The 18,787-nt window shown below is 40.6% G+C and overlaps 1 non-coding gene and 1 pseudogene across 1 annotated transcript; one reads left to right on the forward strand and one right to left on the reverse strand.

Annotated features, from left to right (window-relative positions):
* The first annotated feature begins 9,252 nt into the window (after positions 1-9,252).
* LOC119621102 (U2 spliceosomal RNA) lies at positions 9,253-9,356 on the forward strand (annotated as a pseudogene).
* Positions 9,357-16,626: 7,270 nt separating this feature from the next.
* On the reverse strand, positions 16,627-16,727 carry LOC119621099 (small nucleolar RNA U13). Its single transcript, XR_005237622.1, has one exon. It is a non-coding gene; the product is annotated as a small nucleolar RNA U13 (small nucleolar RNA).
* Between the last annotated feature and the right edge of the window lie 2,060 nt (positions 16,728-18,787).

Consider the following 18,787-nt stretch of genomic DNA (forward strand, 5'->3'; position numbering starts at 1 on the left):
ATCGTTTACATTAGGTATTTCTCCTAATGCTATCCTTCCCCTAGCCCCCCACTCCCCAACAGGCCCTGATATGTGATGTTCCCAGCCCTGTGTCCAAGTGATCTCATTGTTCAATTCCTACCTATGAGTGAGAACATACGGTGTTTGGTTTTCTAGTTTGCTCAGAATGATAGTTTTCAGCTTCATCCATGTCCTTGCAAAAAACATGAACTCATCCTTTTTTATGGCTGCATAGTATTCCATGGTGTATATGTGCCACATTTTCTTAATCCAGTCTGTCACTGATGGACAGTTGGGTTGGTTACAAGTCTTTGCTATTGTGAATAGTACCACAATAAGCATACGTGTGCATGTGTCTTTATTGTAGCATGATTTATAATTCTTTGGGTATATACCCAGTAGTGGGATTACTGGGTCAAATGGTATTTCTAGTTTTAGATCCTTGAGGAATTGCCACACTGTCTTGCACAATGGTCAAACTAGTTTACACTCCCACCAACAGTGTAAAAGCGTTCCTGTGTCTCTACATCCTCTCTAGCATCTGTTGTTTCCTGACTTTTTAATGATTGCCATTCTAACTGGCATGAGATGGTATCCCATTGTGGTTTTGATTTGCGTTTCTCTGATGACCAGTGATGATGAGCATTTTTTCATGTGTCTGTTGGCTGCATAAATGTCTTCTTTTGAGAAGTGTCTGTTCATATCCTTTGCCCACTTTTTGATGGAGTTGTTTATTTCTTCTAAATTTGTTTGAGTTCTTTGTAGGTTCTGGATATTAGCCCTTTTCCAAACAATATGTTGAATAGGAGTGGTGAGAGAGGGCATCCGTGTCTTGTGCTGGTTTTCAAAGGGAATGCTTCCAGTTTTTGCCCATTCAGTATAATATTGGCTGATGTACCATAAATAGCTCTTATTATTTTGAGATCTGTTGCATCAATACCGAATTTATTGAGAGTTTTTAGCATGAAGGGCTGTTGAATTTTGTCAAAGGCCTTTTCTGTATCTATTGAGATAATCATGTGGTTTTTGTCATATGTTCTGTTTATATGATGGATTACATTTATTGATTTGCATATGTTGAACCAGCCTTGCATCCCAGGGATGAAGCCCACTTGATTGTGGTGAATAAGCTTTTTGATGTGCTGCTGGATTCGGTTTGCCAGTTTTTTATTTAGGATTTTCGCATTGATGTTCATCAGGGATATTGGTCTAAAATTCTCTTTTATTGTTGTGTCTCTGTCAGGCTTTTGTATCAGGATGATGTTGGCCTCATAAAATGAGTTAGGGAGGATTCGTTCTTTTTCTATTGATTGGAATAATTTCAGAAGGAATGGTACCAGCTCCTCTTTGTACCTCTGGTAGAATTCGGCTGTGAATCCATCTGGTCCTGGACTTTTTTTGGTTGGTAGGCTATGAATTATTGCCTCATCAGAGCCTGTTATTAGTCTATTCAGAGACTGAACTTTTCCCTGGTTTAGTCTTGGGAGGGTGTATGTGTCCAGGAATTTATCCATTTCTTCTAGATTTTCTAGTTTATTTGCATAGAGGTGTTTATAGTATTCTCTGATGGTAGTTTGTATTTCTGTGGGGTCGGTGGTAATATCCCCTTTACCATTTTTTATTGCATCTATTTGATTGTTCTATCTTTTCTTCTTTAATAGTCTTGCTAGCAGTCTATCAATTTTGTTGATCTTTTCAAAAAACCAACTCCTGGATTCATTGATTTTGGAAGGGTTTTTTGTCTCTCTATCTCTTTCAGTTCTGCTCTGATCTTAGTTATTTCTTGCCTTCTGCTAGCTTTTGAATGTGTTTGCTCTTGCTTCTCTAGTTCTTTAGGTTGTGATGTCAGGGTGTCAATTTTGGATCTTTCCTGCTTTCTCTTGTGGGCACTTAGTGCTATAAATTTCCCTCTACACTCTGGTTTAAATGTGTCTCAGAGATTCTGGTATGTTATGTCTTCATTCTCATTGGTTTCAAAGAACATCTTTATTTCTGCTGTCATTTCATTATTTATTCAGGAGCAAGTTGTTCAGTTTCCATGTAGTTGAGCAGTTTTGAATGAGTTTCTTAATCCTGAGTTCTAATTTGATTGCACTGTGGTCTGAGAGAAAGTTTGTTGTGATTTCTGTTCTTTCACATCTTCTGAAGAGTGCTTTACTTCCAATTATGTGGTCAATTTTACAATAAGTGTGATTTGGTGCTGAGAAGAATGTATATTCTGTTGACTTCGAGTGGGGAGCTCTGTAAATGTCTATTATGTCTGCTTGTTGCAGAGCTGAGTTCAGGTCCCGGATATCCTTGTTAACCTTCTGCCTTGGTCTGTCTAATATGAACAGTGGGGTGTTAAAGTCTCCCATTATTATTGTGTGGGAGTCTAATTCTCTTTGTAGGTCTCTAAGGACTTGCTTTATGAATCTGGGTGCTCCTGTATTGGATGCATATATATTTAGGATAGTTAGCTCTTCTTGTTGAATTGATCTCTTTACCATTATGTAATGATCTTTTCTCTTTTGATCTCTGTTAGTTTAAAGTCAATTTTTCAGAGACTAGGATTGCAAACCCTGCTTTTTTTTTTGCTTTCCATTTGCTTGGTAGATCTTCCTCCATCCCTTTTTATTGAGCCTATCTGAGTCTTTGCATGTGAGACAGGTCTCCTGATTACAGCACACTGAGGGGTCTTGAATCTTTATCCAATTTGCAGGTCTGTGTCTTTTAATTGGGACACATAGCCCATTTACATTTAAGGTTAATATTGTTATATGTGAATTTGATCCTGTCATTATGATGTTCACTGGTTATTTTGCCTGTTAATTGATGCAGTTTCTTTCTTTTTTTTTTTGATGGAGTCTCGCTCTGTCGCCCAGGCTAGAGTTCAGTAGCATGATCTCAGCTCACTGCAAGTTCTGCCTCCCAGGTTCACGCCATTCTCCTGCCTCAGCCTGCCCAGTAGCTCGGACTACAGGCACTGGTCACCACGCTCAGCTAATGTTTTGTATTTTTAGTAGAGATGGGGTTTCATCGTGTTAGCCAGGATTGTCTCAATCTCTTGACGTTGTGATCCACCTTCCTCAGCCTCCCAAAGTGCTGAGATTACAGGCACGAGCCACCGTGCCTGGCCAATGCAGTTTCTTAATAGTGTTGATGGTCTTTCCAATTTTGCCTGTTTTTGCAGTGGCTGGTACCGGTTGCTTCTTTCCATGTTTAGTGCTTCTTTCAGGAGTTCTTGTAAGGCAGACCTGGTGGTGACAAAATCTCTCAGCATTTGCTTCTCTGTAAAGGATTTTTTCTTCTTCACTTATGAAGCTTAGTTTGGCTAAATATGAAATTCTGGGTGAAAAATTCTTTTCTTTAAGAATGTTGAATATTGGCCCCCAATCTCTTCTGGTTTCTAGGGTTTCTGCTGAGAGATCCGCTGTTAGTCTGAAGAACTTTCCTTTGTGAGTACCTCGACCTTTCTCTCTGGCTGCCCTTAACACTTTTTCCTTAATTTCAACCTTGGTGTCCTGAGGTCACTCTTCTCAAGGAGTATCTTTGTGGCATTCTCTGTATTTCCGGAATTTGAATGTTGGCCTCCTTGCTGGGTTGGGGAAGTTTTCCTGGATGACATCCTGAAGAGTGTTTTCCAACTTGGTTCCATTCTGCCCATCACTTTCAGTTGCCCCAATCAAACGTAGATTTGGTCTTTTCACATCATCCCATATTTATTGGAGGTTTTGTTCATTTTTTTTTTATTGTTTCTTCTCTAACTTTGTTTTCTCACTTTATTTCATTAATTTGATCTTCAATCACTGTTACCCTTTCTTCCACTTCATTGAATTGGCTATTGAAGCTTGTGCATGCATCACAAAGTTCTCGTGCTGTGGTTTTCAGCTCCATCAGGTCATTTAAGGTCTTCTCTACACAGTTTATTCTAGTTATTCTTTCTTCTAACCTTTTTCAAGGTTTTTAGCTTCCTCGTGATGGGTTCGAACATCCTCCTTTAGCTTGGAGAAGTTTGTTATTACCAACCTGCTGAAGCCTGCTTTTGTCAACTTGTGAAAGCCATTCTCCATCCAGGTTTCTTCCATTGCTGGTGAAGAGCTGTGACCCTTTGGAGGTGAAGAGATGCTCTGATTTTTAGAATTTTCAGCTTTTCTGTTCTGGTTTCTCCCCATCTTTGTGGTTTTATCTACCTTTGGTCTTTGATGGGGTTTTGGTGTGGATGTCTTTTTTGTTGATGTTGATGTTATTCCTTTCTGTTTGTTAATTTTCCTTCTAACAGTCAGGTTCCTTAGCTGTAGGTCTGTTGGAGTTTGCTGGAGTTCCACTCCAGACCCTGTTTGCCTGGGTGTCACCAGCAGAGGCTGCAGAACAGCAAATATTGCAGAACAGCAAATATTGCTGCCTTATCTTTCCTCTGGAAGCTTTGTCCCAGAGGTGCAGTCGCCTATATGAGGAGTCTGTCGGCCCCTACTGGGAGATGTCTCCCAGTTAGCCTACACGGTGGTCAGGGACCCACTTGAGGAGGCTGTCTGTCCATTCTCAGAGATCAAACTCCATGCTGGGAGAACCACTGCTCTCTTCAGAGCTGTCAGACAGGGATGTTTAAGTCTGCACAAGTTTCTGCTGCCTTTTGTTCAACTATGCCCTGCCCACAGAGGTGGAGTCTACAGGCAGTAGGCCTTGTTGAGCTGTGGTGGCCACAACCCAGTTTGAACTTCCCAGCTGCTTTGTTTACCTACTCAAGCCCCAGCAATGGTGGACGCCCCTCCCTCAGGCAATCTGCCTTCTTGCAGATCAATCTCAGACTACTGCACTAGCAGTCAGCAAGCCTCCGTGGGCTTGGGAGTCACTGAGCCACACACGGGAGAGAATCACCTTGTCTGCCAGTTGCTAAGACCTTGTGAAAAGCACAGTATTTGGGGGGGAATGTCTCATTTTTCCAGGTAGTCAGTCATGGCTTCCCTTGGCTAGGAAAGGGAAATCCCCTGACCCCTTGTGCTTCCTGGGTGAGTGACGCCCTGCCCCACTTCAGCTTGCCCTCCATGGGCTGCACACACTGTCCAACCAGTCCTAGTGAGAAGAACCAGATACCTCAGTTGGAAATGCAGAAATCACTTTCTGCATCAATCATGCTGAGATCTGCAGACCAGAGCTGTTCCTATTTGGCCATCTTGGAACTCCTTCCCTCCCTTCCTCCCTCCCTCCCTCCCTCCCTCCCTCCCTCCCTCCCTCCCTTCCTTCCTCTTTCTTTCTTTCTTTCTTTCTTTCTTTCTTTCTTTCTTTCTTTCTTTCTTTCTTTCTTTCTTTCTTTCTTTCTTCTTTCCTTCTTTCCTTCTTTCTTTCCTTCCTCCTTCCTTCCTTCCTTCCTTCCTTCCTTCCTTCCTTCCTTCCTTCCTTCCTTCCTTCCTTCTCTCTCTCTCTCTCTCTCTGCCTTCCTTCCTTCCTTCTTTCTTTTTTTTTTTTTTTCAAGGTCTCTCTCTGTCATCCAGTCTGGAGTACAGTGGTGCAATCATAGCTCAGTGCAACCTCAAACTCCTGAGCTCAAGGGGTCTTCCTGCCTCAGCCTTATGAGTAGCGGAGACTACATGTGCATGCCACCATGCCTGGATATTTTGTTTTATTTTTTGTAGAGATAGGGCCTCACTTTGTTGCCCAGGCTTGTCTGGAACTCCAGCCTGGGCTCATACAATCCTCCTGCCTCAGCCTCATAAAGTGCTGGGATTATAGGCTCTACACATATTTTCTACCAAAAAAATTATAGTGCACTAAAATACCTGGCATAGTGAAACAAGAAAATAATATAAATTGTCTCAGATAACACTGAACAAATATCCATTATGTGCTGGCCCATTATCTGATTTAATTCTCTTAACATCTCTTTGAGACAGGTCTATTGTGCAGATGAGGAAACTGAAGCCCTGTCTCAAGGTGATGGCTCTGTTGAATTCTAGAGACCGCAGAGATGAAGAAACTAAGAGACTGAGGCACAGATTATTAACTATTCTGCCCAAGGTCATACACTGGAAATGAGTGGTGAAGGTAGGACATGAAACCAAACTTACAACCTCTAAACTCTAATCACTGTTTTTAGAATACTACTAGCACCTGAAAATGCAGACTCAAGTCAATGACCAAAATATTGCAGATGCAGGATTGTTGATCAGAGGATGTCTTGGTTAATAGAATACCAGAGACTAGATCCATTAGTTATGAGATAGATGCAGAATCCAGAATGAATCTGAAAGGCTCTATACTCTTCTACTCAGTATGGACTGTGGCTCGGCAGCTCCAGCAGCACCATGAGCTTGTCAGAGCTACAGGAGGTTGTGACGCGCCGTAGACCCTCTGAATCAGAATCTGCATTTTGACAAGATTCCCAGGTGAGGGGGCCTTGTCAATTTCAAATCCTTCAATTTCCCATAGGTTGTGTATTTTTATAAGGAGTCCTGGCAGGGTTCAGTGACTCATACCTGTAGTAGCAAGGGCACATGAAAAGCACGTAAAAACAATTATGCCCTGTATTATAGAACTGAAGCTATGGTCATTTCAACTTGCTTTCTAGAGGGCTCTATTTTTGTTTGTTTTTGGTTTCTGTTGAAATTGAACAGTGAACGCTCAATTTTGCTCAGGCCAGTGAACCCATATAAATGGTTCTCAATGGAGACATCCTGGTTAGGCTGCTGAGCCAGAGCCTTGCTCCCAGTAAAACTGGTGCGTGTTCCAGGGCCCAAGGAAGGGAGCTGAGGCTTTGATGATTGCCTTCATCCGTTTCTCTATCTCTGTGAATAGACAAAAACCAATTGTTCCTTTAGTAACATTCTATTTGGAGCTCCTGAGACAGTACAGGAGGGTGGGTGGTATTCTGAATTGAGGCTGATGTTAATAGAGGAACTGGCATTTGGAAGAGTTGTATACAGAGAGAGAAAAAGTACCAAAATGAAATCAGCTGAGAGGAGGTGCTTAGAGGCATAAATGTCACTTTGGTGAAGTGAACCCCTCTAAGCACCAACTTTCCTTTTTAAAGCATATTTGATGAGACTCTTTTTAAAACTTTATCACATCCTTTTCAGGTTCTTTAAATAGAGAATATGAAACACAACTTAGTGTTAGGGCAGGGAGGGCTGATAGAAATCATCAGACTCAACTCCTTCATTTCACAAACGAGGAATCTGTGACCCAGAAAAGCTGGGTAGGGGGCAGGTCACACAAAGCTACATAACTCACTTATGGAAGAACAAGGTCTTCAAAGAAATTTTTGGATAGTTCTTTCTATTTCATCATAACATATTTTTTTTCTTTTTAAAGTCTAATTATTTTCTTGTCTAATACCATCTTTCTTAAAGAAGTAAATTATGGCTGAGGAAATGCATGCAGACTTTTTCCCTTGAGTGGAAATCTAATTTTCCAGGAGGTCAGCAGGAGGGCACTAAGGATGAAGACAAGCTGTCATTCAAACTCCAGTGCCTCCTTCTGCTCAAGTGCGTCTCTACTTTTCTGCTCATTGCTTCCAGACAAAAGCTCGAGTTTCCTAGACTTTATCTCAAGGTGTACAGCACCCTTCCCCCTACTTCAGTATCATACCGGTGGCTGCTTCTGTTACCTCTTTTGCCTGGAGCAGAGTTCTGCTCAAGATTCGTCCTCCCAAGGTCAACTTCTTGTTTCTTGTTTTCCTAACAAACAGGAGGCCAAGTATGGAAAGTACTTGTGTTAAGGTTGCATTTCCCACCAGAGAAGGAATACGGCTAAAAAGCATTAATTCCATTTGATTCTTTCTTTGCAGAAATCCATTTGGTCTTTATCAGATTTGAGAAGTTAAAAGCTGTTTCCCTGTATCACTTTTCCTGATCTAACAGAGATTTCAAGCATGGTTTAAGGGCAGAGATGGCACTGTGTGTTCGATTTTTTTTTTTTTTATTATACTTTAAGTTCTAGGGTACACATGCACAACGGGCAGGTTTGTTACATATGTATACATGTGCCATGTTGGTGTGCTGTACCCATTAACTTGTCATTTACATTAGGTGTATCTCCTAATGCTATCCCTTCCCCCTTCCCCCACCCCACAACACGTCCTGGTGTGTGATGTTCCCCTTCCTGTGTCCAAGTGTTCTCATTGTTCAATTCCCACCTATGAGTGAGAACATGTGGTATTTGGTTTTCTGTTCTTGCAATAGTTTGCTGAGAATGATGGTTTCCAGCTGCATCCATGTCTCTACAAAGGACATGGACTCATCCTTTTTTATGACTGCATAGTATTCCATGGTGTATATGTACCAAATTTCTTAATCCAGTCTGTCATTTATGGACATTTGGGTTGGTTCCAAGTCTTTGCTATTGTGAATAGTGCCGGAATAAACATACGTGTGCATGTGACTTTATAGCAGCATGATTTATAATCCTTTGGGTGTATACCCAGTAATGGGATGGCCGGGTTATATGGTATTTCTAGTTCTAGATCCTTGAGGAATGGCCACACTGTCTTCTACAACAGTTGAACTAGTTTACAGTCCCACCAACAGTGTAAAAATGTTCCTATTTCTCCACATCCTCTCCAGCACCTGTTGTTTCCTGACTTTTTAATGATTGCCATTCTAACTGGTGTGAGCTGGTATCTCCTTGTGGTTTTGATTTGCATTTCTCTGATGGCCAATGATGATGAGCATTTTTTCATGTGTCTGTTGGCTGCATAAATGTCTTCTTTTGAGAAGTGTCTGTTCATATCCTTTGCCCACTTTTTGATGGGGTTGTTTGTTTTTTTCTTGTAAATTTGTTTGAGTTCTTTGTAGGTTCTGGATATTAGCCCTTTGTCAGATGAGTAGATTGCAAAAATTGTCTCCCATTCTGTGGGTTGCCTGTTCACTCTGATGGTAGTTTCTTTTGCTGTGCAGAAGCTCTGTAGTTTAATTAGATCCCATTTGTCAATTTGGCTTTTGTTGCCATTGCTTTTGGTGTTTTAGACATGAAGTCCTTGTCCATGCCTATGTCCGAATGGTATTATCTAGGTTTTTTTCTAAGGTTTTTATGGTATTAGGTCTAACATTTAAGTCTCTAATCCATCTTGAATTAATTTTTGTATAAGATGTAAGGAAGGGATCCAGTTTCAGCTTTCTACTTATGGCTAGCCAGTTTTCCCAGCACCATTGATTAAATAGGGAATCCTTTCCCCATTTCTTGTTTTTGTCAGGTTTGTCAAAGATCAGATGGCTGTAGATGTGTGGTATTATTTCTGAGGGCTCTGTTCTGTTCCATTGGTCTATATCTCTGTTTGTTATCGCTTCTCGACCTTTTGGCTAAGATCAAGTGTAGTATCTGTTCTTATCAGTGTTTGATTGCTAAAGTGAAACTGTAGACTGTGAGGAAAATCAGGACCCCCAGAGTATTTAAAATGGAATAGTATTTTTCATTTCCATATGAGAAAATATAAGGATTTATTAAAAAATTATTTGTAAAACTCCTAATAATGTGATGTCATGGATATTTTATTTTGTTTTATTGTATACATTTTTTAAATTAAAAAAATGTAGGTGGAGGCAGGTCTTGCTTTGTTGCTCAGGCTGGTTTTGAACTCCTGGGCTCAAGTGATCTTCCTGCCCTGGCATCTCAAAGTGCTGGGATTGCACGCCTGAGCCACTGTACCCAACCTGCCATGGCTATTTTAAAGATTATTAATTGCTGTGTCAATACTACTAGTTTCTACTCCTTTATTTCATATGGCTTTAAATATAGTCTAGAAAAGACAAAAAATGAGAAGGATCATTGCTTCTGTCCATTTAGTCTCTTACTTAGAATCTACTTATTTATTTACTTAGTTTTCTATTGAGGTACAAAATTGAAATGCACATTGAAGTACACAAAATATGTTATACATATATAGCTCAATACATTTATATGTATGTATATACTCATGTAGCTACTATCTAGATCAAGATAAGAAAACCTGTAGCACCTGAGAAATTTCCCTTGTGCTCCGTCCTTGTCCATCCTTGGCCTTTACCAGAATTAACCACGATTCTGATGATTAGCATAATCCTTTAGTTTTCTATCTTTGTGGACTTCCTATCAATGGACTCACACAGGATTTCTCTTTGGTGTCTAGCTTCTTTCACTGCACATGTCTATGAGGTTCATTCATGTTATTGCTTCTATCGGTAGACTTTTAAAATTTGTAGATAGCATTCCATTGTCAGAGTATATCAGAATTTATCCAGTTTCCAGTTCATGGGCATCCAGATTATTTTCAGTATTGACTTATAAATAAAAGTGTTAAGAATATATGTTGGTCAGGTGCAGTGGCTCATGCCTGTAATCCCAGCACTTTGGAAGACCAAAGAGGGTGAATCACTTGAGGTGAGGAGCTCGAGACCAGCCTGACTGAGCCTCATCTCTCCTAAAAATACAAAAATTAGCCAGGCGTGTTGGTGCACACTTGTAATCCCAGCTACTTGAGAGGCTGAGGCAGGAGAATCACTGCAAAAGAATCACTTGAATCTTGAAGGCGAAGGTTGCAGTGAGCCGAGATTGCACTACTGCACTCTAGCCTGGGTGATAGAGTGAGACTGTGTCTCAAAAAAACAAAAACAAAAATAGAAAAACCCCACCCCCCCCCAAAAAAAACACCCAAAAGACAAAAAAAATTGGCATATGTCTTTTATTTGGCAGAAGCACTAATTTCTCTTTAGTGTATGCCCAAAAGCAGAATTGCTGGATCAAAAGTGTACGTTTAATTTTAGTGGTTATTGTCAAACTGTTTTCTAAAATGGCTGAACTCTCAGCAATAATGTACATATAAGAGCTACAGTTGCTCTGTATCCTGATCAATACTTTGTAGCTCCGTCTTTTTAATTTTACCCATTCTGGTGGATGTGTAGTGGTATCTCACTGTGGTCTGAACTTTCATTTCCCTGGTCAAAGATGAGGCTGACCAACTTTTCATATGCTTATAGGTCAATTGGATACTTTTTAATGTGAAGTCCCTAAACTTTGTCCGTTTTAATTTTTGTTGTCTTTTTCTTATTGATTTGTAGAAGTTCTTTATGTCTTCTTTTTTAAAAATTTAATTTTATTTAAAAATTATTATTTATTTGTCATTGAGACATAATAGATGTACATATTTTCAGAGTACCTGTGACAATTTAATACATCTGTATAATTTGTGAAGATCAAATCAGTGTAATTGGGATAGCCATCACCTGAAATATTTGTCATTTTTTATGCTAGGAATATTTGAGTTATTCTCTTCTAGCTAATTTGAAATATTCAATAGATTATTGTAAACTACAGTCACCCTAATCACAGTATTGATCTATTAAACACTGTCTTAAATATATTCTTGATATGAATCCTTTTTTGTACTACATATTACCAAATTTTCTCTCATTCTGTGGCTTTTTTTGTTTACCATCTTTATAGAGAAGAACAGAAGTTAATTTTATTGAGATTCAATTTATTAAACATTTTATTGAGCCTCAATTTATTAAAACCTTTTTTTTGTTATTATAGGGTTTTTTTTGTGTACTGTTGAAGAAATCTTTGCCTGTCAAGATTTCTTCAACAAGAAAATATTATCCTATATATCTTTTATAAACCTTCTTATTTTACCTTTTACATTCCTATCTATACTGTGTCTCAAATTAGCTTTTGAGTGTGATATGAGGTAGGGGTCAAGGTTTGTTTTTACTCCCATAAGGAGATCCAATTGCTCCAGCACTGTTTATGAAAAGGCTATACTTTCTCACTTCATTGTTACTTTTGTTATAAATCAATTGACTGCACATACGTGGGTCTATTTCTGGATGGAGAAACTTCATTTTTAGCATATTTATTGTAAATATTCTAGTGGTACAGCATTGGGTTAAGCATCAGAAGCTCTGGCATCTTGGGCTGGTTTTACCAGGGAGAGCTGGGAGACTTGGGAGTGGAGGACATAGCAGTCTGTTTGCTGCCTCTTACAACACTCCCTCGTAGCACTGTGTGCCCTAACCTAGGTAGCTAGCTTGTGGCCCTCTTCCTCCTTCAGTTGCTCTGATTAGATCTTGGTGAACACGTGGCCCATACCTATAAAGCTACTGGATGGAAAGTGACCAGTTAAATTTTCCCTCTTGGGAATCTGACCCGATGGTTACAGAGACAAGATTTGCACTGAAAGATAATACAGAATAAGTGTGTGGCGGCCAGGCACAGTGGCTCATGACTGTAATCCCAGCACTTTGGGAGGCCGAGGCTGGTGGATCACTAGGTCAGGAGTTTGAGACCAGCCTGACCAACATAGTGAAACCCCGCCCATCTCTACTAAAAAAAACCAAAAACTAACCAGGAGTGGTGGTGCGCACCTGTAATCCCAGCTACTCAGGAGGCTGGTAGGAGCTACTCAGGAGGCTGGTAATCAGGTAAGAGAATCTCTTGAACCCGGGAGGTGGAGGTTGTAGTGAGCTGAGATTGTGCACTCCAGTCTAAAAAAAAAAAAAAAAGAATAAGAGTGTGGCTTAATAAAGGGATGAAGTTGTGGATCAAGTTAAACTTAAGAGAGAAGGTGCAGAAATAAATTTGAGGAAGGCAGCTCACCAAGCAAGCAAAGATTGAGAATGGAAGAGCAGCAAAAAGAGGAGAGGAGATGAAAGACTGGATGAGGCAGTGACACAGATAGAAAGGTTGCCTGGGAGAGCTCTCCAAGAGACTCATTAACTCATCTTCCAACAATTGTTGGAGAAAGAGCAGGAAGGGTGAACAGAAGGGCCTGTGTAATTAAAATCACTGTGTCACCCAGAGGCAGTACAGAATCCTTTTTATAATTAAAAAAAAAATCACATTGTATTAGTCTGTTCTCATGCTGCAAATAAAGACATATCAAAGACTGGGTAATTTAAAAAGGAAAGAAGTTTAATTGACTCACAGTTCCATGTGACTGGGGAGGCCTCATGATCATTGCAGAAGGCAAATGAGGAGCAAAGTCACATCTTACATGGAGGCAGGCAGGAAAGCATGTGCAAGGGAACTATCCTTTAGAAAACCATCAGATCTCCTGAGACTTATTCACTATCACAAGAACAGCATGGGAAAGACTTGCCCCCATGGTTCAGTTCCCTCACACTTGATCCCTCTCATGACATGTGGGAATTATGGGAGCTACATTTCAGGATGAGATTTGCGTAGGGGCACAGCCAAACCATATCACACATAAAGATGTATTTCAACAATTTTCTTTCCTCCTTAGGCCTCCAAGCAACTTTAAAGATTGTTTTATACACGATCTTGTGAGTAGCATTTCTGGGAAAGCCCCAGTCTTTCTTATAAGCTTCCCCTCTTCTCACCCTGCATATGAGAGCCAAACTCGAGGGAAGCTGCTTTGCCTGAGTGAGGTTTGGGTTTAGTGCCTTCAATTTCCTGTCGGTTGTGTATTCTTATAAGAAGTCCTAGCTGGATGCGGTGGCTCACATCTGTATTCACAACACTTTGGGAGGCCAAGGTGGGAGGATCCCTTGAAGCTAGGAGTTCTAGACCCGCCTACAAAATATAGCAAGGCCTTGGCTCTACAAAAAAACTTTTTCTTTTTCTTTTTTTTTTGAGACGAAGTCTCACTCTCTCAGGCTGGAGTGCAGGGGCACAATCTCGGTTCACTGCAATCTCTGCCTCCTGGGTTCAAGAGATTACCCCTGCCTCAGCCTCCTGAGTAGCTGGCCCTACAGGCGCATGCCACCACACCCAGTTAATTTTTTGCATTTCAGTAGAGATGAGGTTTCATGATGTTGGCCACAATAGTCTCGATCTCCTGACCTTGTGATCTGCCCACCTTGGCCTCCCAAAGTGCTGGGATTATAGGTGTGAGCCACCGTGCCGAGCCTACAAAAAAACTTTTTAAAAAATTAGCTTCGGTGGTGCCATGTACCTGTAGTTCCAGAAGCTCAGAAGGCTGAGGTGGGAGGATGGCTTGAGTCCAGAAGATCAAAGTTGCTGTGTGCCATGATGGCGCCACTTCACTCCAGCCTGGGCAACTGAACAAGACCCTGTCCCCCCGCAACCCCCCACCTAAAAAAATCTTACTTTCATTCAAGCTAGTTTGTGTGTTTCTTGCAACCAAACAAACTTTGACTAGAATTACCTGGATATTCTGTTGCTCCTATGTGAAACAGAAGTTGTAAACCGTGCCCTGGTATTCAAGAGGGATGTTTGGGTGTGATAAGTACAACTTGCCACAGAAGCTGAGCACACACATATGTGGGCAGGACACAGTTAAAGAGCAGCAAGGGGCAGCCAGGGAATTGCTGAGGGGGATAAATAAAGAACACCAGTGCCTAGAATAGATATTTTTTTTCCTGCTAGAAACCAGGTGTAATTGTCCATTCATGAGATTACAGCAACGTGCTTTCCAAAATCTGGAGGAAAGGCCGCTTTCAGTGCTTTCATATGCAGTGGTTATGACTGATGTCTCCCACAGTAAAGCAAGAAACTGCTTGTAAACGAGGACTTGAAGAATTTGTGAACAGTTAAAATGCCAACCTGAATGCAATTTGTCATCAGAAAGAGGAAATCAAATCCTTCCTTTTTCAAACCAAACTGATATGAGTAAAACTGTGTCCTTTTTGGATAAACAGTAGTTAAACAGAAAAAGCAGGGTCACTTTGGAGCATGCAAAGTTGGTAGTGCCAACCTGACACCGTCTGGGTGAGAGATGCTACTCTGGAGAGCACCAGCTTTCTGTGCCTGGAGAGTGTCTCTGCTGAGACAGGGATAGTGACCTGGATGAACACCTCTGTAACTGTCCACCACCCTCCTTTGCTCTAATGCTATACTCCCATCACTTTTTTTTTTTTTTTTTTTTTGAGACAGGATCTTGCTCTGTTGCCTAGGCTGGGGTGCAATGGTGTGATCATGGCTCGTTGAAGCCTCAAACTCCTGGGCTTAAGCAATCCTTCCACCTCAGCCTCCAGAGTAGCTGAGACCACTGGCACATGCCACCATGTCCGGCTAACTTTTTGATTTTTTGTAGAGATGGAATTTCACTATGTTGCCCAGGCTGATCTCTAATTTCTAGACCCAAGTGATCCACCCGCCTCGGCCTCCCAAAGTGCTGGGATTACAGGCATGAGCCACGGTGCCTGGCCAATTTGATAATATATCTTCCTCAGTATTTTGCTTGTTAGAAGACAATGTCTCAGAAAGGAGTAGGAGTATTTTAGCCACTAGAAAGAAATATCCTTTACTGAAAAGTAACATATTTTCTGTCTGGTTTGTACATTTCAATGAGTTTGAATGGCAAAAGTCAGTATTTTTGTTTTCAGTCAACTCTGGTGCACTAATAAAGCTAAGTGTAAGATCCTGGCTGGCAGCCTACCACAAATTAACTTCACAGTTGCTCCTAAGTCATCTATATTACCGTAGAAGTTTATTTTAAAAACCAAACCATCTCTCCATTGCCGTAGGAATAATCCTGTGGGCCATAATTTCTAAAGGCATTTACACAAACTTTGCAGCAGGTACTTAAGAAATGTGTTTACATTGGAAGCATTCATATCTACAGAATTTCCAGCATTTCACTTGTGATAGAGCACATAGGAACAGAAATAGAACATGAGAAATAAGCTTGTGTATTAGGTTGCTAAGACTGCCATCACAAAATACCACAGCCTCGGTGGCTTAAACAATAGGCATTTATTTTCTCACAGTTTTGGCTGCAGGAAGGTCTAGAATTCAGAGGTTTCCAATCTTTTGGCTTCCTTGGGCCACAATGGAACAAGAAGAATTGTCTTGGGCCACACATAAAATACACTAACACTAATGATAGCTGATGATCTAAAAAAAAAAAAAAATCTCAAAAAAGTGTGCTAATTTGTGTTGGGCCACATTCAAAGCCATCCTGGGCCACACGCAGCCAGTGGGCCACATGCGGATTGGACAAGCTTGTTGTAGATCAAGGTGCCAGCAGGGTTGGGTTCCTCTGAGGCTTCTATCCTGGGTTCTGTAGGTGGCTACCTTTGATTTACAGATGGCTCGCCTCTTGCTGCCTTTTCACATGGTCTTCCCTCTGTGCATGCAGGACCCTTCTTCTTCTAAGGATGCCAGTCATATTGGGTTTGTCCCCCTTCCTATTTAAAAAACAGATTTAGGGGGTACAAGTGCAATTTTGTTACATGGATATACTGTGGAGTGGTGAAGTCTAGGCTTTTAGTGTAACCATCACCTGAATAGCGTACGTTGTATCTATTAGGTAACTTCTCATTCCTCACCCCCCTCCCACTTTCCCACTTTTGGAGTCTCCAGTGTCTGTTATTCCACTCTGTAGGTCCATGTGGACCCACTGTTTAGCTCCTGCTTACAAATGACAACATGTAGTATTTGACTCTCTGTTTCTAAGTTTTTTCACTTAAGATAGTGGCCTCCAGTTCCATCCATGTTGCTGTAAAAGACATGATTTCATTCTTTTTTATGGCTGAGTCATTTTCACATAACTATATATATATATATATATACACACACACACACATATATATACACACACACACACACCCACCCACCACATTTTCTTTATCCAGTCATCCATTAATAGACACTTAGGTTGATTCCATATCTTTGCTATTATAAATGGTGCTATCATAAACATATGAGTGCAGATATCTTTTTAAACTTGTAAAAATTTTTAAATTTTCATCATGTCAGACAGGTAATATTCCATCGCCACAAGGTTCGAGGGTGACACGTCTCGTGTATGTACGTGAACACCCAATCATCGTGCTCATGAACTACAAAAAGATCAGGTATCTTTTTCATATAATTATTTCTTCTCCTTAGGTTGGATACCTAGTAGTGGGATTGCTGGATTAAATAGTAGTTCTGGTTTTAGTTCTTTGAGAAATCTCCATACTGTTTTCCATAGAGGTTGTGCTAATTTACATTTCCTCTAACAGTGTATAAGCATTCCCTTTTCTCTGCATCCTTGCCAACATTTATTGATTTTGACTTTTGAATAATAGCCATTCTGACTGGTGTGAGATGATACCGCATTGTAGTGTTAATTTGCATTTGCCCTATGATTAGTGATTTTGAGCATTTTTTTCATGTGTTTGTTAACCACTAGTATATCTTCTTTTGGAAAACATTCATGTCCTTTGTCCATTAAATTTTTTTCTAAAAAAATTTCAAGTTCTGTGGGTACATAAGTGTATATATTTATGGAATACATGAGATGTTTTGGTACAGGCATGTAATGTGTAATAATCACATCATAGAGAATGTGGTGTCCATCCCCTCAAACATTTATCCTTTGTGTTACAGACAATCCAATTATGCTCTTTTAATTAATTTAAATATATAATTAAATTATTATTGATTATAGTCATCCTGTTGTGCTATCAAGTACTGGTTCTTATTCATTCTTTTTTTGTTTTGAGATAGGGCCTTACTCTGTTGCCCAGGCTGGAGTGCAGTGGGCTAGATCACAGCTTACTGCAGCTTTGACCTCCCTGGGTTCTGGTGATCCTTCCACCTCAGCCTCCTGAGTAGCTGGGACCACAGGCATGAGCCACGACACCCAGTCAGTTTTTGTATGTTTTGTAAAGATGGGGTCTCACTATGTTGCCCAGGCTGCTCACAAGCCTTGCCTAGGCTAGGCTCAAGTGATCTCCTGCCTCAGCCTCCCAAAGGGCTAGGATTACAGGCATGAGTCACTGTGCCTGGCCTTATTCATTCTTCTAACTATTCGTTTTTCTTATCCATTAACTATCCCCACCTCTCCCCCTCCCTCCCACTACCCTTCCCTTTGCTCACTTTTTAATGGGATTGTTTTTTCCTTGCTGAGTTGTTTGAATTCCTTGTAGATTCTGACTATTAGTCCTTTGTCAGATGCACAGTTTGCAAATATTTTCACCCATTCTGTAGGTTGTCTGTTTACTCTGTTGATTATTTCTTTTGTGGTAAAGAAGCTTTTTAGTTTCATTTTGTCCCATTTGTCTATTTTTGTTTTTGTTGCATTTGCTTTGTCATAAATTCTTAGTCATAAATTCTTTGCCGAGGCCGAAGTCCAGAAGAGATTTTCCTAGGTGTTTCTTCTAGGATTTTTATAGTTTCAGGTCTTACATTTAAGTCTTTAACCCATCTTGAATTAATTTTTGTATATAGTGAGAGATATGGGTTCAGGTTCATTCTTCTGCATGTGGATATCTGATTTTCCCAACATAGGGTCCCACTCTATTGTTTTCATTTAATGTAATTACCTCTTTAAAGGCCCTATTTCCAAATAATATCATATTCTCATGTATTGGAGGTTAGGACGTCAATGTATGAATTTTGGTGGGGGGCACAATTCAGCCTAAAATAGGTAAAGAAATCTGTCCTGTCAAGGCAGTAAGACTTCCTTTAATCTATCTATTGGTTTAGTGAGTTAGAGGAAAGAAGATTTTCTGGGATTTGGGTTTTCTGAAATCCAACATTAGCATCCAGACTTGGCAGGCAAGGTTAGCCTCTGCACTGTAGAATGTCCCCCAACAAAGACTGTTCTTACGGAAAGCATTAGGAAAATGCAACTTAATTATTAGGTTGTATGGACAGAAGCACAGCACAATCCAAGGCACACTATTGTTTTAATCTCAAAACCAACAGATAGGTAGTGAACGTAAATATTCCAAGCAATGCAGGGGTATTGGACAGGTATTGGCGTTATGATGGTGGTTGTTTACAAAGAAGGGCTTTTCTGTGGGGAATGGCTAATCAGCAGGCCCTGCAAAGGAGAATTAGTGCTTCCTGTGCTGAGGCATCCCAGAATTCTGGGGATTCTGCCAGAGTCCTGCTGGTTCTCGGACAGGGTCATTGGACTTCT

The sequence above is a fragment of the Chlorocebus sabaeus genome, chromosome 7 (assembly GCF_047675955.1).
Source record: "Chlorocebus sabaeus isolate Y175 chromosome 7, mChlSab1.0.hap1, whole genome shotgun sequence".
NCBI lineage: Eukaryota > Metazoa > Chordata > Mammalia > Primates > Cercopithecidae > Chlorocebus > Chlorocebus sabaeus.